At 35.4% G+C, this 23,429-nt stretch overlaps 1 protein-coding gene and 1 pseudogene across 9 annotated transcripts in view; both read left to right on the top strand.

Moving 5' to 3' along the window:
* ZC3H12B (zinc finger CCCH-type containing 12B) overlaps positions 1 to 23,429 on the top strand; it is a 359,165-nt gene that overhangs the window by 4,513 nt on the left and 331,223 nt on the right. The window contains exon 2 of one of the 8 annotated variants that reach the window (XM_079124098.1): positions 22,979 to 23,040. The exons of the other annotated variants lie outside the window; for them this stretch is intronic. The gene's annotated coding sequence lies outside the window, so the exon portion shown is untranslated. The remainder of the gene's footprint in view (positions 1 to 22,978; positions 23,041 to 23,429) is intronic. 8 annotated transcript variants of the gene reach the window in all.
* On the top strand, positions 10,877 to 11,402 carry LOC306651391 (histone deacetylase complex subunit SAP18-like; annotated as a pseudogene). The gene has a single exon. The product of its transcript is annotated as a histone deacetylase complex subunit SAP18-like (transcript).

Raw genomic sequence — 23,429 nt, 5'->3', positions numbered from 1 at the left:
CTAAATAAGTGTTGCACTTTTCTATTCCTAGCTTCTTATACCAGTATTAAAAGGAAGATCTTTTGAAAGAGAACTGGTGAATTCAAATGATGGAGAAACTGCTGAGAAAATGTACCATAATTCAAGTTCTAAGTACTATGATGGGCCTTAATTTAGGGAGAATAAGTTCAAAATCATTGAAGTTTTTAATGTTACAATATTTTTATGAGCTGGTGTTTTTATGCATTCATTGTGTGTGTAGTAAACAGAATTAGGTTTACAGTAGTACCTTTAGGTATCTTGTTTTAATAAACAGATGAGAATTATGTATAGTGAATATATTCAGTGGATTATATGTAAAATATATGTCTAAAGTTCTTAAGGGTTCTTTTAAGTAGTTTCAATTTCCACTTTATCTTATTTATTAATTTGTTTAGCAAACTCTTTATGCAAAAATATCCTGTTAATTTAATTTCATACTGTAAATTATCACAAATACTGAATCAGTGAGTCCAGCAAAACTTCATTAATTTACACATGCCCCACAAATCAAAAATTTTAATATCCTAGAGAGAGATGGATAGATAGATAGAAAGAATAGTCATACTAAAAATATTTTCTGCAGTGTCAACCCCATGCTAGCAATGGATTCTACTTTATAGGAAAAGCAGCTATATTCTTACCAGAAGTTACGAAGTAATAGAGATTCTTTAGCACGTCTCAGCATATTTGTACTAAATTCAAGTAAGTGCTAAGAGGGATGAATGTAGGAAGATTTAGGTTTTATGTATTTAAAAACATCTTGTAATTACTATTACTAATTAGGATATTAAATGTATTGGACTGTGAAAGAGATTTGAAAATCACTTAATACAAAAATGATTATCCTTATCTGAAATGGTTGAGACTTCAAAAGTATTTCAGAAAATGGGTGTTAGATTTTGTTTCATTTTTTTCTTAATTTCCAATAATGAGATTTTGAAGTTTATTTGGACTTAGGAGTATTTGCATAGATTTACCAGTTGACGATTCCTAATCTAAAAATCAAAAATATGAAATATTCAGTAATTTGAAACTATTTTTTTTACATATTAATTCCTTTCTTTTTTTCATGAAGGTATCATAATATTTCTTCATTTAAATTTCTCATACATGGTCATTTGGATTACAAAATATTTTGCTAGTTTTTTAGCTATTTTTCACTAAGAACAATCATCACTTCTTGGAATACTTGTTCCCCATTCACATTTGTGGTTTTTTAATTTAATTTAATTTAATTTTATTATTAAAAATCATAAATTTACATAGAGCAATGTTGTTTGATTCATTCTGTTATTTTTTCCCTCCCCCCCAGCCCTCCCACCCCTATTTGAATATGAAGTTTTGCTCAAAATTTTTGAAATTTGGATCATTCTGAATTTCAAATTTTTATATTAGGAATGTTTAATCTTTAGTGTATGCAAAATGGAGGCAGTAGTTATTTTGGTAAGCTACTATTAGATGTTTTAAAAACTGCAGTGGCAGTATTATTTGGATACAAATTCACTGGATTTAAAAGTTATGATTCATCAGAGTAAGAAGCCAAAATGTGCATTGAAAGTTATACCCTATAGTCTTTCTTATTGGTGTATATTAATTGTACAAAATAGTGGGTTTCACTGTGGCATATTCTCCGTGGCATATAGCATAATTCAATTAATTTCAATCCCCAATGCCTCCTCTTATCCCCTCTTATCCTCTTATGTTCTCTCTCCCTCATCCCCTTACTCTACACTAATGATCTCCCTTCTACATTCATGATATCCCTCCCCCTAACCAGCTTCCTCATATAGTAGAAAATATACTTGTCTTTCTTAGTCTGGTTTATTTCATTTAACATGATGATATGCAGTTGCATTCATTTTTCTACAAATGATATAATTTTGTTTGATACAGCTGAATAATACTCTACTGGGTATATATACCACTTTTACTTTATTCATTCATCTATTGGCAGACACCTGGGCTGATTCCATAACTTAGCTATTCTAATGCACCATGATAAATATGGATATGCAGGCATCTCTAAAGTATGCTGAGTTAATTCTTTTGATTTAGTACTGCAGAGTGGTATACCTGGATCATATGGTAGTTTTGTTTTTTAGTTTCTTTTTTTTAAACCAGTGGCACCTAACCACCAAGCCTCTTTTCCAGCCCTTTTTATTTTATTTTTATTTTTTATATTTTAAGACAGGGTCTCGTTTAGTTGCTTAGGGCCTCACTAGGTTTCTGAGGCTGGCTTTGAATGGAATCCTCCTGCTTCAGCCTCCTGAGTTTGTGGGATTATGGGTGTGTTCCACCATGCCTGGCTTAACTTTTTGAGTAACATCCATACTGGTTTCCATCCATACTGGTTTTCATAGTGGCTGTATTAATTTACATTCCCACCAACACTGTATAAAAGTTCTTTTTCTCTTGCAGTCTTACCAGCATTTATTATTATTTCTATTGATGATTGCCATTCTGACAGGTGAGATAGAATCTCAGTGTAGTTTTGATTTGCATTTCCCTGATAGCTAAAGATGATGAATATTTTTTTCTGTATAATTGTAGACTATTTGTACTACTTTTGTTTTAGAAATTTCTGTTCAGTTTATTTATCCATTCAGTGAATGGTTTATTTATTTGGGGGGCTCAGTTTTTTAGTGTTTTCGTTGGTGCATTGTAGTTGTATGTAATAATTGGGTTAATTTGACATAATCATATGCATGGAATATAATTTGCTCCATTTCAGTCCCTAGTACTTCGTATTTTCCTCCATCCTCCCCTACTGCCCTTCCTCTACTTTACTGGTCTTCCTTTTTTTATTTATTGTTTTTTAAATTGGTGCTTTATAGATATACATAAAAGTGGTTGACTTTTTTGAGTTCTTAGGTGTCCTGCATATTAATAACTTGTCAGAAAAATTGCTTGCAAAATTTTCTCCCATTCTATAGCCTGTCTCTTCACTCTTTTGTTTCCTTTGCTGTGCAGAAGCTTTTTAATTTAATGTTATCCCACTTATTGATTCTTGCTGTTATTTTCTGAGCTTTAGGAGTCCTATTCAAGAAATTGTTGTTATGCCTACATGTTGAAATGTTTCCACTTTGTTTCTTTTAGCAGTTTCAGAGTTTCTGGTCTTATGCTGAAGTCTTTAGTTCATTTTGAATTGACTTGTACAGGGTAGGAGATAGGGGTGTAGCTTTCATTTTCCTAAATATGGATATCCAGATTCCCCAGCACCATTTGTTAAAGAGGCTGTCTTTTCTCCAGTGTGTGTTTTTGGCACCTTTATCAAAAATCAGATGACTAGCTGTTTGGGTTTTTCTCTATGCCTTCTATTCCATTGGTCTTCATGTCTGTTTTTATGCCAGCACCATGCTGCTTTTGTTACTATGGCTCAGTATTTTAATATGAAATCAGGTATACTGGTGCCTTTAGCATTGTTGTTTTGCTTGGAATTGCTTTGGCTATTCTAGGATTTTTGTTCTTTTGTATGAATGTTAGGATTGTTTTTTCTAGTTCTGTGAAGAATACGCCCAGTTTTCTTAATATGTTGATGGTGTTGTCCTAGCTCTGAAAGTAGTAAAATTCCAGGACCTTCTTCCCCAGTTCTGAATTAATAATCATATAATGAATGTCTGCATATTGTTTGTGTTATGTTGCAACATTTTTAATATTTTATTCTATTTTATTTTGGGATAAGTTTTAAAACCTAGCATTTCTGATATTCATAGATTAAGTTCTGATGAAATACTGGAACTTCCACTCTGTTTAACTCGTTAATGTGAACAGAGCACAACTACACCTAATTATAGGGTGCTAGAGGATTGCTATTTACTTTTGATGCTTTTTCGAGAGGGGGAAAAACCTAGTCCTTTGTTTCATACTACTTACAGTAGTGATAATTTGCCTCTATCTGTAACTCATTGCTATTTACTTGTAGATGTTAGATCTTAGGAGTAACAGCAAGGGAAACAACAGCACAGAGGTTATAAAATCAATTGCATAAAAATTTAGCTCTTTGGAATTTTTTAACTAATTAGAATTCTCTTCATCTCCCACCCCCTTTGCCATTCCTGCGACATGTGTGATAAAGCTTTGCTGTGTGTATTTATGGGTGAGAGGAAGAGAGACTGAATGTTTTTCTTATAGCTGAACATCAAATGCAAAGTTGGAATTAGTGAAATCTATTTAATTCATAGTAGTTGGTTTTACAGAAGGTAATAGAACATCTGTAAAAATATAAAATCATTTGACTTTTGAAAGATAATTTTGTATTTACATTTGATTATGAATGTTTCTAATCTAGGTAATCCCAGGAATTCAGTTAACTAAAAGATATGGAATATAATATCTTGCTCATGAATTTTCTAATTAACTAAGGAGTAATCCAAATATGTAATGAAGCTGTGGTGAGGATGCTCTGTATAAGATGTCCAGAGTTTTAAGTTGTACATAATTTGTTTACTGACTACTGACCCAATTATGTTTCTTTTGTGGTACTGGGGATTGAATGCAGTGCGTTGTGCATGCCACACTAGGTAAGAGCTCTACCACTGAGCTACATACCCAGCCCTTTTTCATTGTGGTTTTGAGACAGGGTTTTGCTCAGTTGCCTATGATGACCTTGAACTTGCAGTCCTCTCTCCCAGGACTACTAATTAGCTGGAATTACAGGCATGCACCACCACACCTGCCTTGTATGTGTCTTGAATAAAGATTTTTGGTAAGCCAGGCTTGTGTACACTTGTAGTCCTGGCTACTCTGGAGTCTGAGGAAGAAAAAATGCTTGAACCCATGAATTCAAGACCAGTCTGGGCAACATAGTTAGAAACTGTCTCAAAAAAAGATATTTGATATCAAATAATAAAAGTATATTCCAAACTAGCTTAAAGCATGATAGGGGAGAGAGCAAATATGAATGAATATATAGAATTTGCACATGATGAAGGACCTGAACTAGGATGAAAAGCTATCCAATAGTTCAGGAACTGTTATTTGCTCTTTCTCTTCTCCCTCCAGATCCCTGAGGTCATAGCCATCAGAGGGTCTCCTGTTGAACTCTATTTCTTTCAGTAGGTGTATTTCATTCTTCTCACTCCCTCAACACATGGCTTACCCAAGAGCTCCCAAGTTTACACATTCTAAATTCAGGCAATCAGAAGAGACTCATTAGCATTTCTGAATCCTAATTCCCAATTCTGATTGACACTGTTTGGACCATATGTCCAGCTTATCTATGGATGGAGGGGCAAAATCATGTTGTATATTTATGGCTGTTAGACCCCAACCATAAATAAGGATACATACAGTTTTCAGAGGAGGGGAGTTGTGGGATGAATATAATTTCAAATAGTGTCTACTGTGGAGTATAAACCATGATGCATGGAATACAGGAATACATTATATAAAGACACATGTATAAAATGTTTCTAAAAAAAAGAAGAAATAGATCACATTTACCACGTGCTTATTTTCATTCAGAGAACAAGAATGAATGTTAGAGATCATATCATCTAGTCTACTCATTTGAAGGAAATTAAGGCCCAGAGATATTTTTAGTAAAATAAGACTTGTCTAAAGTTGCAAATTAAGTTAATATAAAAGCTGTGATTAGAATGCAAACTCTGTGGTTTTTAGTTTTTCCTAGGTACAAGCATGCACAATAACCAAAGTATCTGATAATATGTCAACATGCTTTAAAAAATCCTCAAAAAATAAAATAATGTTTTATTTTTGTCTAAGTAATACAGTCAATGTAGAGGAGAAGAAGAAAAATCTATGTGTTAACAATGATGCAGAAAATATCAGAAGTCCATGGGTAACATCCACTTATTTCAAAAATAAAATTTTAAAAGATACAAAAACAGATACTAAAGAACAGATAATTGAAGTACATGATATAGTATTGCTAGGCTTAAAGAAACAGTGATATAAATATCATATCTTAGCTACTGGGAAACCCAGATTTTAAACCAAACCAGTTTTCCCCTTTTGATCTATACATTCATTAAATATATATTTATTGAATGTCTGCTAAATGTTCAGCTCTGTTTTAGGTACTGTTTTAGACACAGTGGTAAACAGAATGGACTTCCTGCACCAATGGAGTTTGCATTCTAGAGGATGATAACAGGCAATGAATAAACAATATATGATACATGATTTTAGTGACAAGGGACATGAGGCTAATAAAGCAAGATAAGGGGAAAAGGAGAAATACGTGGTGCTATTTTAGATACAGTGGTAAGGGAGAATGTCTCTGATAAGGTTACATTGAGCAGAAACCTGAATGAGACAAGGGAGTAGGACATGCAAATATCTGGAGGAAGAGTGTTTCAAGCACAATAGGGAGGGCAAAGGTCCTGAGGTGAGATCCTTATTAGCATGTTCAAGGTTTAGTAAGTAGGCTGATGTATCTAGAATGTAGAGAGTGAGGGAGATAGTGAGAGTAAATAGTAGGTAAAAGATGTGTTCTGAGACCAAATCAGATAGTCTTGCCCTAGGGCAACCAGCAGTTTTGGATTTTACTCTGTGTTGGGAAAGCATGGAATGTTGAGAGATTAGAGAATTGCTTCAATTTATATAAAGGGAATATTCTGGCTGCTCTGTGGAGAGGCAAGAAAAGTAGGGAGATCAGTTAGGAAAATATTACTGTAATCCAAAGAGAGAAAATAGTTGGATTAGGGTAGCAGTAGCAGGGAAAGTGAAAAGTAGTCAGTTTCTGAATAAACAGACAGGCACTGACATATACATAAATAAATATACTGTATGTGCTATTTTTGAAATATTCATAGGAAGTTGTAGTAAATTTACAGAGAGATCCTGTTCACACGTCACCTTCCCTGCTCCAGTGTTATATTTCATAACAACAGTATAATATCCAAAAAACAGGATAATGGCATTGATCTCATTCATATTTCCCTCTTTCATAAGTACTTGTGAGTGTGTAGCTGTATGCATTTTTCACATGTCTAGCTTCATGTAATAAATATCACTAAAGATGTTCAGCCTGCTTAAAGGCACACCTCCCTTCTTTACCCTGTTCCCCAACCTCTAATCTATTCTTTCTATACATAATTGTTATTTTTGTATATGATGTAATGTTCTGTTTCTATTTAGTAATTTTCTTTGCTTTGAAGTCTACTTTATCTGATATCAGTATACCTACCGACACTTTAAAAAAAATTCATGTTTCAATGACATAGCTTTTTTCTACCTATTTACTTTTTTCATATTTTTTAGTTGGCAATGGATCTTTTATTTTATTTATTTATATGCAGTGCTGAGGATTGAGCCCAGGACCTCACACATGCCAGGCAAATGTTCTACCACTGAGCCACAACTCCAACCCCTGCATCTTTTTACTTTTGATGTTCTCATGTTGTTACTTTGAATTTCTTGTATACAACAAAAAAGGTGGGCCATGCTTCTTTTTAAATCTACTGTCAGACTATCTTTTAATTTGTTCATTTATACTATTTATATATTAAAATAATTACAGATAGGGTAGGATTGTCTTCTACTTCTTATTGTGTACAATACACATAATATGAAATCTATCTTCTTTGCAAAATTTTAAGTGTACAGTTCAGTATTGTTAACTGAATGCATATTGATGTACAGCAGGCTTCCAGAGTGCCTTTTCATCTTGTATGGTTGAAACTCTATACTTACTGAACAGCAGCTCCACATGTCCCTTTCTTCCCAGTCTGTGGCAACCACCATTCTCCTTTCTGCTTCTGTGAATTTGAGTATTTTAAATATTTTTTATAAGTAAAATCATGCAGTATTAGTCCTGTGGATGGATTATTTCACTTAGCATGAAGTCCTCAGGGTTCATCCATGTCATAAGATACAATAGGATTTCCTCCTTTTAAAAGCTGAATAATATTCCGTTAGAGCACAGTTTGTGTATCTATGCATCTCTTGATGGATATGTAGGTTGTTTCCACCTCTTGGCTGTTATGAAAAATGCTACAGTGAACATGGGCATATAAATATCTCTACCAGATACTGTTTTGAGTCTTCTGAATACGTTCTCAGAAGTGGAATTACTGTATCATTTGATAGTTTTATTTTTAATTTAATGAGAAACTTCCATACTGTTTTCCATAGTTGCTATATCATTTTACAGTCCCAGCAACAGTGCACAGAGGTTCCAATTTCAATAACACTTGTTTTCCTTTTAAAAGAAATGATATTGTGTTATATATTTAGCATATATATAATATGATGCCATGAGGTATATATAAATATATACATGTATATAATGTATGCATATTTACTATTGTGAAAGAAATTAACATAGTTATCATCTCAAATATTTACCCATTTTCCTTCATGGCAGGAGCAGCTATAATCTACACATTTAGCAAATATCCTGAATTACAAAATACTGTTTATTTCTTTCTCTACAATTTGTTGGTACATTGTAATTGTACACAAAGATGAACATGCACACAATATAACAATTTAGTTTGGCCAACATCCTTCCCCAGTACTTCCCCATTTCCTCCCTCCACCCACCATAGTAGTGTTCATCTCCCTTTCCTTTTCATGGTATCACCACCACCTTTCTTTTTCTTTTTCTTCTCTTGTGTCTACATAAAAGATGAGTTTGGCTTATTTCACTAAACATAATGGTCTCAAGTTGCATCCATTTTCCTGTAAATGCCATAATTTCATTTTCTTTATAACTGAATAAAACTCCATTGTGTATATACACCACATTTTCTTTCCTTTTTTTAAAAAAATACATTATAATTACACAGAATATGAGGGTTCATTTTGACAAACTAATACATGCAGTGAATTTGATTTTGATTTTAATCCTCATTCCCCCCTCTCCTTTTCCTTCTCTCTACCCTCCCCCTGTTCTCTTTCCTCCCCTCTATTATCTTCCTTTCAGCTTTTAATTTTTGATTGGTAATTTAATCAAAATTGATTAAAATTCAATTATTTTTGGTGAAATTCTTTTTAGAATATTTATATATATATAAATATATATGTATGTAACATACTGTTGTTTAATTCATTCCATGTTTCTACTCATTTCCCTTCTGTCCTTCCTCCTTTTTGTTCTCCTTCTTCTACTCTACTGATCTACCTTATATCTTTGATATCCAATATCTTTCCCTGCCACTTTCCCTTACTTTGCTCTAGCTTGCACATCTGAGTGCAAACATTTAGCTCTTGATTTTCTGAGTTAGGATTTTTTCACTCAACATGATTTTCTCCATTTCCATCCAATTCCCAGCAATTGCCATTATTTTATTCTTCTTTATACCTGAGTAGAACTCTATTCTGTGTATATTACACGTTTTCTCAATCAATGCATGACATCTGGGTTGATTACATAATTTTATACCACATATTCTTTATCTATTCATCTGTCAGGAGAGTAGCTAACAATGAATATCTCTCATTCCATAGGTTCTCTTCACATTCATAATTGTTTCATTTGCCATGCAGAATTCTTTTAATTTGATGTCATCCCATTTATTACTTCTTGGTATTATTTCCTAAGCTTTAGGAGTCCTATTGAGAAAGTTGCCTGTGCCTATATGCTGGAATTTTGTTCCAACCTTTTCTTCTAGGAGTTGCAGAGTTTCTGGTCTAATTCCTAGATCTTTGATTCATTTTAAGTTGATATTTTTGCAGGGTGAGAGATAAGGGTCTAGTCTCATTCTTCTACATAACACTAACCAGTTTTCTTACCACCATTTGTTAAAGAGGCTGTCTTTTCTCCAAAGTATTATACCGTATATTACCTATAGCTCTCATAAGATACAATGTGTAATACTTGTTATTTTCTGTTTTTCTAAATAGTAACCATCTTAAAAGGTGTGAGGTAATAACTCATAATGGTTTTAATTTGAATTATTCTGATGGTTGGTAATATTGTTCTCCTTTTCATATACCAGTTGGTCATTTTTATGTCTTCAGAGAATTATCTATGTCAGTCCTTTGTCCATATTTAATGTCCATATTTATTTTTTCTATTGTTTCATAAAACCTTATATATTTTGGATATTAATTGCTTATTTGTTATATAGGTTTTAAAATATTCTCTTGCATTCTGTAGGTTGCCTTTTTACTCTTATGGATAGTTTCCTTTGCCATTCAGAAACTTCATAGTTGACTTAATTCCACTTGTCTCTTTTTGCTTTTCTAGCTTACGTTTTTTTCCCTTTTCAAATTAAGTATTTATTTAGTGGGGTACTGGGCATTAAACTCAGGGGTACTAGACCACGGGTCTAGTATTTTATTTAGAGACAGGGTCTCACTGAGTTGCTTGGAGCCTTGCTTTTGCTGAGACTGGCTTTGAACTTGAGATCCTCCTGCTTCAGCCTCCTGAACCACTGGGATTGCAGGCATGCATCACTGCTCCGAGCTTGTGTATTTATTTTTATTTCTTCATTTGTATTGGTGCATTACAGTTATATATAGATGGGATTTGTTGTTTCATATTTGTTCATGCACACAATATAACAATATAATTTAGTCACTATGACTCCCTGGCATATACTCCCTCCCTCCCTCTGTCCCACCCCTTAGTCCCTTTCTTCTACTGATATCCCTCTGATGTTTAGGAGATCCACCCCCACCTTTGTTTCCCTTTTTCTCCTCTAATTTCTGCAAGTTAGAGAAAACTTATGTCCCTTAACCTTCCAAGTTTGACTTATTTTGTTTAACATGAGGATCTCTAGTTCCATCCATTTTCCTCCAAGTTCCCTAATTTCATTTTTCTTTATGGCTGAATAAAACTCCATTATGTATATATACCACATTTTTTTTATCAATTCATCCATCCATCAATGGACCCCCATGCTGGTTCCATAGTTTGCACTGTTATAAAAATGGGTATGCAGGACTTAATGCTCATGGTAGCTGTCGGGGTTGGAGGTCAAGGCAAGTGTCTCGCAGGCCCAAGGAGGAAGAGGGCCATGGAATCGGGTGTTACCCAGGAGGAAATTAAGAAGGAGCCAGAGAAGTCAATTGATCATGAGAAGATAGGCCTGCTCCTGCTGCGATTCCTTACCACAAATAACCACCACCACTGAATGGATGAATTCTTCCATGGAAACGTACCTTCCAGCAAGCTCCAGATTTATACCTGGATGGATGCAACTTTGAAAGAACTAACTAGTTTAATAAAAGAACTCTACCCAGAAGCTATAAAGAAGGGAACACACTTCAATTTAGCAATTGTTTTTATGGATCTTAAAAGACCTGGCTATCGAGTTAAGGAGATTGGCAGCACCATGTCTGGCAGAAAGGGGACTGACGATTCCATGATCTTGCAGTCGCAGAAGTTCCTAATAGGCAATTATTTGGACATAGCAATTACCCCTACAAATTGGGTACCACCTCCTTCAGGGCATATGAGACCATATTAAATTTTATTTATTATCTCTTGAATTTAATTTTCAGCCAGTTGTGTAAAATAGATTTACTCTAGATTTTAATATATTTTGGATTCAGGAAGTGTGAGGTCTCTAGCTTGTACTCTTTCCTCCCCTGATTTTTGCCATTAAGCCTTTAAATTCTAAGCAAATTATAATGTATCTATCTAGAAATTAGATTTGGATGTACTATGGCTATGAATATTAATAGAAAGTTTGTATGTTTAATGCCTCTGTAAAATATGAAGAAAAGTGCTCTTAGCATTCTGTGTAAAAACTATTGTTAGATATATGTGTATGAACAGAAAAAAAAGTAAAAATGGGTATGCATGTATCACTGTAGTAAAATGCCTTTAATTCTTTAGAGTAAATACTGAGGAGTGATATAGCTGGGTCATATGATGGTTCCATGCCTAGTCCTTTGGGGAACCTCCATATTGATTTACATAGTGGTTGTACTAACTTACAGTCCCACAAAGAGTATAAAAATGTTCCTTCTTCTCCATATCCTCTCCAGCATTTATTATTTGTATTCTTGATGATTGCCATTCTGATTAGAGTAAGATGAAATCTCAGTGCAGTTTTAATTTACATTTCCCTAATTGCTAATGTTGTTGAACATTATTCATGTATTTGTTGACTATTTATGTTATAGCCTATGCTTTTAATGTTATATCCAAAAAAATTATTGCCAGGACCAATGTTATGAATATTTTCCTTCATGTTTTGCTGATAGGACTTTTATGGTTTCAGGTCTTTCATTTAAATCTTTAATTAATTTTGAGTTGATATTTTTATGGTGTAAGATAAGTATTCAATTTCATTCTTTTGCATGGATATCCAATTTTCCTAACACCATCTGTTGAAACATTATCCTTTCCCTATATGTAGTCTTGGCATCCTTGTCAAAGATCATTTGATTGCATATGTGTGAGTTTATTTCTGGGCTCACTATTCTTTTCCAAATTGGTCTACATATATGCCCTTATGCTAGTTCCATGCTGTTTTGATTACTCTAGTTTTTAATATGTTTTGGATTCAGGAAGTGTGAGGTCTCTAGCTTGGTTTTTCTTCCTCAATATTGTTTTGGCTATGGGTGCCTTTTGTGAATCCATATGAATTTAAAAATTGTTATTTCTATTTTTGTTAAAAATTCCACTAAGATTTTGATGGATTTGATGCCACAATGACTTGATAGATTTCTTTGGGTAGTATTAACATTTTAACACTATTAAGTCTTATAATCCATTAATTCAGGATGTCCTTTAATTTATCTGTTCTTCTTTAATTTCTTCCATCAGTGTTTTCTAGCTTTCAGTGTACGCGTCTTTCACCACCTTGGTTTAGTTTATTCCTTAGCATTTTATACTTTTGGTGCTGTTGAAAATACAGTCGTTTCCTCAATTTTCTTTGTGGATTTTTCATTGTCAGTGTTTGGAAACACAACTGGTTTTTACATGTTGACTTTGTATGTTGCACCTTTACTGAATTCATTTATTAGTTCTAACAGTTTTCTTTTGCATTTGGAATCTTTATGATTTTGTATATATAAAATCACTTAATTTGTGAAGAGAGACAGTTTTACTAATTCCTTTCTAATTTAGATGCCTCTTATTTCTTTTTCTTACCTAATTGCTCTGGATACAGTTTCTAATGCTATCTTGAGTAGAGGTATCACAGTGAGCATCCTTACTTTGTTCCTGATCTTAGAGGAAAAACTTAGTTTTTCACCATGGGGTTTGTTGTTAGTTGTGGGCTCTTTGATATAGTCTTTATTTTTTTGAAGTAATTTTCTTCTACTTCTAGTGTTTTGAGAGTTTTCATCATGAAAAGGTGTTGAATTTTGTCACATGACTTTTCTATATCTATTGAGATGATCATGTCATCTTTATCCTTCATTTTCATAATTTGGTGTATCTTATTAAGTGATATTCATATATGTTCATATATTCCAGAGAAATATCCCACTTGGCCATGAAATACGATCCTTTCAAAGTGCTGGCAAATTTGGTTTTCTGGAGGATTTTTGCATTTATGTTCACCAGAGATACTGAAGTATTGTTTTCTATTTTGTATCTTTGTCCAGTTTTGTTATTAGAGTGGCACTGGCCTCATAAAATGAGTTTGGAACTATACCCCCACCTTCATTCTTTAGAGTTTTAGAAGGATTGGCATTAATTCTTAAAAATTTTTGTAGGATTACCTAGCAAAGCCTACTGGTTATTTTTTTTTTTTTTTTGCTTTGTGTTTTTTGTTTTCTGCCCAAAAGTAATTTAATTTTATTTTTAAATTATTTGTTCTATTTGGTTATACATAACAGCAGAATGCATTTTGATTCATTGTACACAAAAGGAGTACAACTTTTTATTTCTCTGGTTACACACAATGTAGAGTCACACCATTTGTGTAATCATACATTTACATAGGGTAATGATGTTTATCTCATTCCACCATCTTTCTTCTCCCCATCCCCTCTCCTCCCCCAATTTCCCTCTACACAATAAAACGTTCCTCCATTCTTCTCTTACCTGCCACCCCTGCTATGTATCAGCATCTACTTATCAGATAAAACATTAGGCTTTTGTATTTTGGGGATTGGCTTATTTCTCTTAGCATGATATTATCCAACTCCATCCATTTATAAAATTCTATAATTTTATTCTTTGTTATGACAGAGTAATATTCCATTGTGTATATATACCACAGTTTCTTTATCCATTCATCTGTTGAAGGGCATCTAAGTTTGTTCTACAATCTAGCTATTGTGATTTGAGCTGCTATAAACATTGATGTGGCTGCATCACTGAAGTATGCTGATTTTAATTCCTGTGGGTATAGGCCTAGAAGGGGGATAGCTGGGTCAAATGGTGGTTCTATTCCAAATTTTCTAAGGAATGTCCATACTGCTTTCCAGAGTGACTGCACCAATTTGCAGTCCTACCAGCAATGTATGAGGGTACCATTTTCCCCACATCCTCACCAACACCTGTTTTTGCTTATATTCTTGATAATAGCCATTCTAATTGGAGTGAGATGAAATCTTGGTTTTGATTTGCATTTGTCTAACAACCAGAGATATTGAACATTTTTTTATTTATTTGTTCATGAATTGTATTTCTTCTCTTGTGAAGTGGGTGCTCAATTCCTTAACCCATTTATTGATTGGATTTTTTGGATTTTTGGTGTTAAGTACTTTAAGTTCTTTATAATTTTTGGAGATTAGTGCTCTATCTGAAGTGCGCGTGGTAAAGACTTTCTCCTAATCAGTAGGCTCTCTCTTCACATTTCAGTCTCCTTACTAATATTTTAAGATTTTACAATTCTCCACTACTCACTTTGGGTACATTGAAAGTTTCTAGGAATTTATCCATTACTTCTACATTAACCTAATTTGTTGGCATATAATTTTTCATGTTTTTTTCTTCATAATCCTTTTATTTCTGAGGCATCAGTTATAATGTCTCTTTTCTAATATTTAAATATTCTCTCTTTATCTTAGTTGAGCTATAACTTTTTTTTATGTTTGAAATCTGCTTTTTTTCCCACTCAGACGTTCTAGATATCTTCCCATGTCCATGTTTACACAGTCTTGTTTTTTTAAAAAAAATTAAATATGAAGATAATTTTAAATTTACAAAAAAGTTACAAGACTGAAAACAGTACGAAGAACACTTGTTCTTTAGTCAGATTCTGTTATTAACTTTACTCTATTTGCATATGCTCTCCCTTTCTTTCTTGGGTACATATTGGCCCTTTGCCTCGTACCCTTTAATGCATATTTAATTTATTGATTTATTGATTTATTGATTTATTTTTTATTATTTAAACACAAGGGACACATGTTGTTTCTCTATTTGTACATGGAGTCAAGGCATACCATTTGTGTAATCATAAATTTGCATAGGGCAATGTTGTTTGATTTATTGTTATTTTTTTCCCTTCCCCCCACCCCTCCCATACCTCTGTTCCCTCTATACAGTCCTTCCTTCCTCCATTCTTACCACCCTCCTTATCCCTAACCCTAAACTTAACCCTAACCCTAACGCTAACCCCTCCTACCCCCCATTATATGTCCTCATCCGCATATGAGCCAGATCATTCGTCCTTTAGTTTTTTGAGATTGGTTTATCTCACTTAGCATGATATTCTCCAATTTCATCCATTTGCCTGCAAATGCCATAATTTTATCATTCTTCGTGGTGGAGTAATATTCCATTGTATATATATGCCACAGTTTCTTTATCCATTCATCAATTGAAAGTCATCTAGGTTGGTTCCACAATCTGGCTATTGTGAATTGAGTAGCTATGAACATTGATGTGGCTGCATCTCTGTAGTATGCTGATTTTAAGTCCTTTAGGTATAGGCCAAGGAGTGGGATAGCTGGGTCAAATGGTGGTTCCATTGCAAGGTTTCTGAGGAATCTCCACACTGCTTTCCAGAGTGGCTGCACTAATTTGCAACCCCACCAGCAGTGTGTGAATGTACCTTTTCCCCCACATCCTCACCAACACCTATTGTTGCTTGTGTTCTTGATAATCGCCATTCTAATTGGAGTGAGATGAAATCTTAGGGTAGTTTTGATTTGCATTTCTCTTATTACTAGAGATGTTGAACATTTTTTCCTATATCTGTTGATTGCTTGTAGATCTTCTTCTGTGAAGTGTCTGTTTATATCCTTAGCCCATTTGTTGATTGGATTATTTGTATTCTTGGTGTAGAGTTTTTTGAGTTCTTTATAGATTCTGGAAATTAGCGCTCTATTTGAAGTATGAGTGGCAAAGATATTCTCCCACTCTGTAGGCTCTCTCGTCACATTACTGATAGATTCCTTTGATGAGAGAAAGCTTTTTAGTTTGAATCTATCCCAGTTGTTGATTCTTGCTTTTATTTCCTGTGGTATGGGAGTCCTGTTAAGGAAGACTGATCCTAAGCCAACAAGTTGAAGGTTTGGACCTATTTTTTCTTCTATAAGATGCAGGGTCTCTGGTCTAATTCTGAGGTCCTTGATCCATTTTGAGTTGAGTTTTGTGCAGGGTGAGAGAGAGGAGTTTATTTTCATTCTGTTGCATATGGTTTTCCAGTTTTCCTAGCACCATTTGTTGAAGAGGCTATCTTTTCTCCATTGCATATTTTTGGCACCTTTGTCTAGTATGAGAAAATTTATTTATTTGGGTTTGTGTCCATGTCCTCTATTCTGTACCATTGATCTACCTGTCTATTTTGGTACTAATACCCCATGCCTTTTTTGTTACTGTTGCTTTGTAATAGAGTTGAAGATCTGGTATTGCGATACCCCCTGCTTCGCTCTTTCTGCTGAGGATTGCTTTAGCTATTCTGGGTTTTTTTTTTCTTCCAGATGAATTTCATAACTGCTTGCTCTATTTCTGTTAGGTACATCATTGGGATTTTAATTGGAATTGCATTGAATCTGTATAGCACTTTTGGTAGTATGGCCATTTTGACAATATTAAATCTGCCTATCCAAGAACATGGGAGATCTTTCCATCTTCTAACGTTCTTTAATTTCTTTCTTTAGTGTTCTGTAGTTCTCATTGTAGAGGTCTTTCACCTCTTTTGTGACATTGATTCCCAAGTATTTTATTTTTTTTTTGATGCTATTGGGAATGGGGCAGTTTTCCTAATTTCTCTTTCTGAAGATTCATCACTTATGTATAAAAATGCATTGGATTTATGAGCATTGATCTTGTAACCTGCTACTTTACTGAATTCACTTATGAGTTCTAAGAGTTTTCTGGTGGAATTTCCAGGTTCCTCTAAATATGTAATCATATCATCAGCGAACAGGGATAGTTTGAGTTCTTCTTTTCCTATTCGTATTCCTTTAATTTCATTGGTTTTTCTAATGACTCTGGCTAGAGTCTCAAGGATGATGTCGAATAGAAGTGCTGAAAGAGGGCATCCCTTCCTTGTTCCAGTTTTTAGGGGGAATGCTTTCAGTTTTTCACCATTTAGAATGATATTGGCCACGGTCTTAGCGTAGATGGCCTTTACAATGTTAAGGAATGTTCCCATTACCCCGATTTTTTCTCGTGTTTTGAGCATGAAGGGATGCTGTATTTTATCGAATGCTTTTTCTGCAGCTATTGAAATAATCATGTGATTCTTAACTTTTAGTCTGTTGGTATGGTGAATTACATTTTTTGATTTCTGGGTGTTGAACCAATCTTGCATCCCTGGGATAAAACCCACTTCATCGTGGTGCACTATCTTTTTAATATATTTTTGTATGCGATTTGCTAAAATTTTGTTGAGAATTTTTGAGTCAATGTTCATTAAGGATATTGGTCTGAAATTTTCTTTCCTTGATGTGTCTCTGTCTGGTTTAGGTATCAGGGTGATATTGGCTTCATAGAATGAGTTTGGGAGGGTTCCCTCCTCTTCTATTTCATGGAATACTTTGAGGAGTATTGGAATGAGCTCCTCTTTAAAGGTTTTGTAGAACTCGGCTGAGAACCCATGTGGTCCTGGACTTTTCTTTGTTGGTAGGGTTTTGATGACCTCTTCTATTTCGTTGCTTGAAATTGATTTATTTAAGTTGTGTATGTCCTCCTCGTTCAGTTTAGGTAATTCATATGTCTCTAGAAACTTGTTGATGTCTTCGAGGTTTTCTGATTTGTTGGAGTATAGATTTTCAAAATAGCTTCTAATTATGTTTTGTATTTCACTCGTGTCTGCTGTGATATTTCCTTGTTCATCCCGAATTTTAGTAATTTGAGTTTTCTCCCTCTTTTTCTTTGCTAGTGTGACTAAGGGTTAATCAATTTTGTTCATTTTTTCAAAGAACCAACTATTTATTTTGTTCATTTTTCCGATTGTTTCTTTTGTTTCAATTTTGTTGATTTTGGCTGTGACTTTAACTATTTCCTGTCTTCTACTACTTTTTTTGTTGGTCTGCTCTTCTTTTTCTAGGGCTTTGAGCTATAGTGTTAAGTCGTTTATTTGTTGATTCCTACTTCTTTTGTTGAATGTGCCCCATGAAATAAACCTTCCTCTAAATATTGCTTTCAAAGTGTCCCAGAGATTTTGATATGATGTGTCTTTGTTCTCGTTTCCTTCTAAGCATTTTTTTATTTCCCTCCTGATATCTTCTGTTATCCATTCATCATATAATAGTGTATTATTTAATCTCCAAGTATTCGAGATGTTTCTGTTTTTTATTCAGTCGTTTATTTCTAATTTCAATCCATTATGATCTGATAGAGTACAAGGTAGTATCTCTATCTTCTTGTATTTGCTAACAGTAGCTTTGTGGCATAAAATATGGTCTATTTTAGAGAAGGATCCATGTGCTGCTGAGAAGAAAGTGTATTAGTTCTTTTTTGGATGGTATATTCTTTATAAGTTGGTTAAGTCTAAATTGTTGATTGGGTTATTGAGATCTAAGGTTTCTTTATTCAATTTTTGTTTGGAAGATCTATCCCGCGATGAGAGAGGTGTGTTAAAATCGCCTAGTATTATTGTGTTGTGGTGTATTTGATTTCTGGAATTGAGAAGGATTTGTTTGCAGTACATGGATGAGCCAATGTTCTGAGCATAGATATTAATGATTGTTATGTCTTGCTGATTTATGCTTCCCTTAAGCAGTATGTAATGTCCTTCTTTATCCCTTCTGACTACTTTTGGCTTGAAGTCCACATTATCTGAAATGAGGATGGATACTCCAGCTTTTTTGCTATGTCCGTGTGCATGGCATGTTTTTTCCCATCCTTTCACCTTTAGTCTATGGGAATCTCTTTCTATGAGATGAGTCTCTTGCAGGCAGCACATTGTTGGATTTTTCTTTTTAATCCATTCTGCCAGTCTATGTGTTTTGATTGATGAGTTCAGCCCATTAACATTCAGGGTTATTATTGTGATATGATTTGTATTCCCAGTCATTTGACTCATTTTTCTTTTTTGACGTGATTTGGTTTCCCCTTTATTTGGCTGTTCCTTTAGGGTAGTTCATTCCGTTGCTGATTTGCATCGTTGTTTTTTATCTCTTCCTCATGGAATATTTTGCTGAGAATGTTCTGCAATGCTGGCTTTCTTTTTGTAAATTCCTTTAGCTTTTGTTCATCATGGAAGGATCTTATTTCATCGTCAAATCTGAAAGTAAGTTTTGCTGGGTATAAGATTCTTGGTTGGCATCCTTTTTCTTTCAGTGCTTGGTAAATGTTGTTCCAGGCCCTTCTAGCTTTTAGGGTCTGGATTGAAAAATCTGTTGATATTCTCATTGGTTTCCCCCTGAATATAATTTGATTCTTTTCTGTCACGGCCTTTAAAATTCTGTCTTTAGTTTGAATGTTAGGTATTTTCATTATAATGTGCCTTGGTGTGGGTCTGTTGTAATTTTGTATATTTGGAGTCCTATAAGCCTCTTGTACTTGGTTTTCCATTTCATTCTTCAGATTTGGGAAATTTTCTGATATTATTTCATTGAATAGATTGTTCATTCCTTTGGTTTGTTTCTCTAAGCCTTCCTCAATCCCAATAATTCTTAAATTTGGCCTTTTCATGGTATCCTATAATTCTTGTAGATTCTGTTCATGATTTCTTACCATCTTCTCTGTGTTTGTTTTTTTTTTTTCATTATCTCTAACTCTGTTGAAATGATCTCTTGCTTCCCACATTTGGTCTTTTAACTGTTGATTGGTGCGTTCATTTAATGCCTGTATTTCCTCTTTCATCTCCTCCTTCAATGCCTGCATTTGCTCTTTCATCTCCTTGTTTGCTTCCCTGATTGTTTTAATTATGTACATTCTGAACTCCCTTTCTGACATTTCTTCTGCTGTGCTGTCTTTGGCTTTTATTGATATAGTATCTAGGTTTGTTTGGGACATTTTCTTCTCTTTTTTTCTCATATTGATCAGATATCAGAGGGACTCTGAGATATTGCAGATTTCCTCTATTGGCTTATAGTGTCCCTGTAGATTTCTAGAGTATCACCTTCCTGCCTTTAGTAGCCTGAAGTCTTGGAGGAACTCGATAATGCAGTGCTTCCGAAGAAAGCTGCCCCTAGCCTGCTACTGGTTCCAGGGCTTGGAGCTGGCTCTGTGTGGAAAAGCTCTCACTGCTGGGCCTGCTCCAAGAAGCTGGCCATGTGGGAGGAGCCCACCTTTGGAGTGTGCAAGGCTACCTGTGGAAGACTCTAGCTGCTCTGCCCTGCTTTGATAAGCTGCCCCTATCTGTGCCTGCTGCCCAGGCCGAGCTTCATCCGGTGGGGGAGACTCACCCCATGGCTCTATTTTAGTCCAAGTCTCTCAATCTCTCCCCGTTCTTGAATTCTGGGTTCTGGAGTGACTAGAGATGCAGTCACCCTCTAGTCCGCCATCTTGGATCGCCCCGTGGAAAGAGCCTGTGGCCAAATGGGGCAGGGCTGCCTGGAGAGTTCTCTGGCCCCCCTGCTCTGGTCCCAGAGGCTGCTTGCGGGTCGGAGGTCTCCGCTGGCTTGGGGACTTGTGGCTTGCTCTGTGTAGAAAGGCTCTCACTGGGCTGTCTGCTCCAAGATGCCAGCCTACAAAGGCGCTTCCCACCGGAGGGAGCCTGGCTGCTTGGGGAAGTCCCTGCCTGCCCTCTCCCGGTCCCTGAAGCTACCTGCAGGCCGGAGCTCGCTGTGCTGGCTTAGGGACTGGGAGCTGGTTCTGTGCAGAAAGGCTCTCACTGGGGGGCCTGCTCCAAGAAGCTGGAGAAGTTTGCCTTGTGGGAGGAGCCCACCACCGGAGTGCGCATGGCTGCCTGGGGAAGATTCTAGCTGCCCTGCCCTACTCTAATAAGCCGCTCATATCCTGGCCTGCTGCCAGGGCTGAGCTTCGCCGGGTTGGGGAGACTCACCCCATGGCTCTATTTTAGTCCAAGTCTCTCAGTGCCTCCGTTCTTGAATCCTGGGTTCTGGAGCGACTGGAGATGCAGTCACCCTCTAGTCTGCCATCTTGGATTGCTCCCCAGGTATAACTTTTATAAAGCAAATCTAGTGGTGATTAACTCCCTCTGCTTCTGTTTACGTGGGAAAATATATCTCTGTTTTTTGTGAAGCCCTACTTTTATTTTCTGGATATAGTATTCTTGGTTGACTATTTTGTGCGTGTTTGTTTTAGCACTTTGAAGTTATTGTTTCATTCCTTTCTGGACAGAAAGGTTTCTGTCCGTAGCCTTGTGCATAATGATGAACTTTCCTCTTCTTCCTTTTGAAATTCTGTTTGTATTTGACATTCGACAATGTGGTTGTTGTATGTTCCAATATTAAATTCCTTTTTTCATCTTAGTTGGGTTCTGTTGGGCTTCCTGGATCTGGAGGCCCACTTCATTTCCTATGCTTATGACTTTCAGTCTACTATTTCTTTAAGAATTTCCTTCCCTTTTACTCTCCTGATCTATTATTTTCATATTGTATATACTGATCCACTTAATGTTTTTCTAGAAATCCATTAGACTTTCTTCATTCTTCTTCCTATTTTTGCTCCTCTGACTGATAATTTCAAATTACTTGTCTTCATGTTTTCTAGTCCCTTTTTATATTCATCAATTCTTATTGAACATCTTTATGATGATTATTTTGCATTCTTTGTCATGTAATGTGTACACCTTCTTTCTGCTGTGGACAATTTTTAGAGATTTTTTCTGTTGCTTTTTGGTGACTGTGTTTCCTTTTCCTTCATGTATTTCATATCTTTGTGTTTGAAAAAAATTTTCACTTCTCTAAATCTTTATTGACTTGATTCATATGGGGAAATACTTTCCCCTATCATGCTGGTTAGAGGTTCTAGGGGCCTCTTAAATCTTTTCTAGGAGTGCTTCTTTGAATTTGAGTTTGCAAATTACTGATTAGAAGGATTTGCTCATTCCCTTTTTTCAGCGAATAATATCTTGCCTCCCTTTGGTATTGGTCTGTGGTACTACATATTCTTTGTAGGGGAGAATAGCAGTAGGCTGCCCGTCTCCATTTAGTTCTTAGTAACCCTCAAGCTTGTAGACTATGCTGGGTCTCATTAGTTCTTTGAATCTGGTGAAAAAGAAACTGATCCGATGGACAGCCCCCTTAAAATTAGCATGTTGGACACCTACACCACTCTTCTCCCTCTCACCGAGAGTTAGATACCACTGAGCTGTACTGAACTCTCTGTTCTGTTATATGTCCTGTGGAGCAGCAGCAAGTCACCCCACACTGATCTGTTTTATTCTTAGTGGCTCCAAGGCATTTAGAGTATGCTGGGTCCTGTGAGCCTTGTCAGACAGGTGAGACATAACCTACACCTTGGTTGGCTCCCCCAAAAGATAGCATGTTGGATACATGCTCCAACTCTTGCTCCCCAGGGAGAATCTAAGAGTTGGGAATTTTCACCATTTTGTTCCATGCTGAAATGGGGGTGGGAGTACTATGTGAGTGAATGCTCCAGGCCTTTACCCTCATTCTATTTGGCCCCCAACCTGGCACTCCTTCCCACCAGTGCTCAGATTCAGGCAAGATATAACTCAGTTCCTTAGCCTTTTACCAAAAATCAGAAACAAAAAACAAAAAAAAGTATGAATATCGGATATATATTCCAGTCTTCTTTCTTTATCCTCAGAAAGAAGTCAATAATTGAGTTTTCTCCTGAGTTCCCTGTGCTGAGTTGGGTGAAGATGGCAAGTAAGTACTACAAATTTTTCTCCAGCAATATGACTGATTTTATGTTTGCCTGGGATGCAGAATCCTATTAACTGGCATCAGAATTTCTTATGATGTGAATTAGTCTAGGAATTTATTGTTGAGTTGGTGTATCCATTGGAGAAAGGAGGGTCTCAGGCTTTCTATTCTCCCATCTTGCTGACATTACCAGTCTCCATTTTATTATTTGTTTTTTGTTCATTCCCTGCATTTCTACTTGGTCTTTGAATGCATTCTTTCTTATCTCCTTTTTTTTAACTTCGATGACACGAACAGATAATAGATCTTTTGTCATGGCTCCACAGATGCCTATCGCTCTCTTTTTAAATTTTTTTCATGCTATTTTCACTCTTTGTTAAGATTGGGTAAGT

This window comes from Sciurus vulgaris (assembly GCF_902686455.1).
Source record: "Sciurus vulgaris genome assembly, chromosome: X".
NCBI lineage: Eukaryota > Metazoa > Chordata > Mammalia > Rodentia > Sciuridae > Sciurus > Sciurus vulgaris.
Note: the sequence above shows the minus strand (reverse complement) of the source record. Positions and strands in the feature narration are given on the sequence as shown.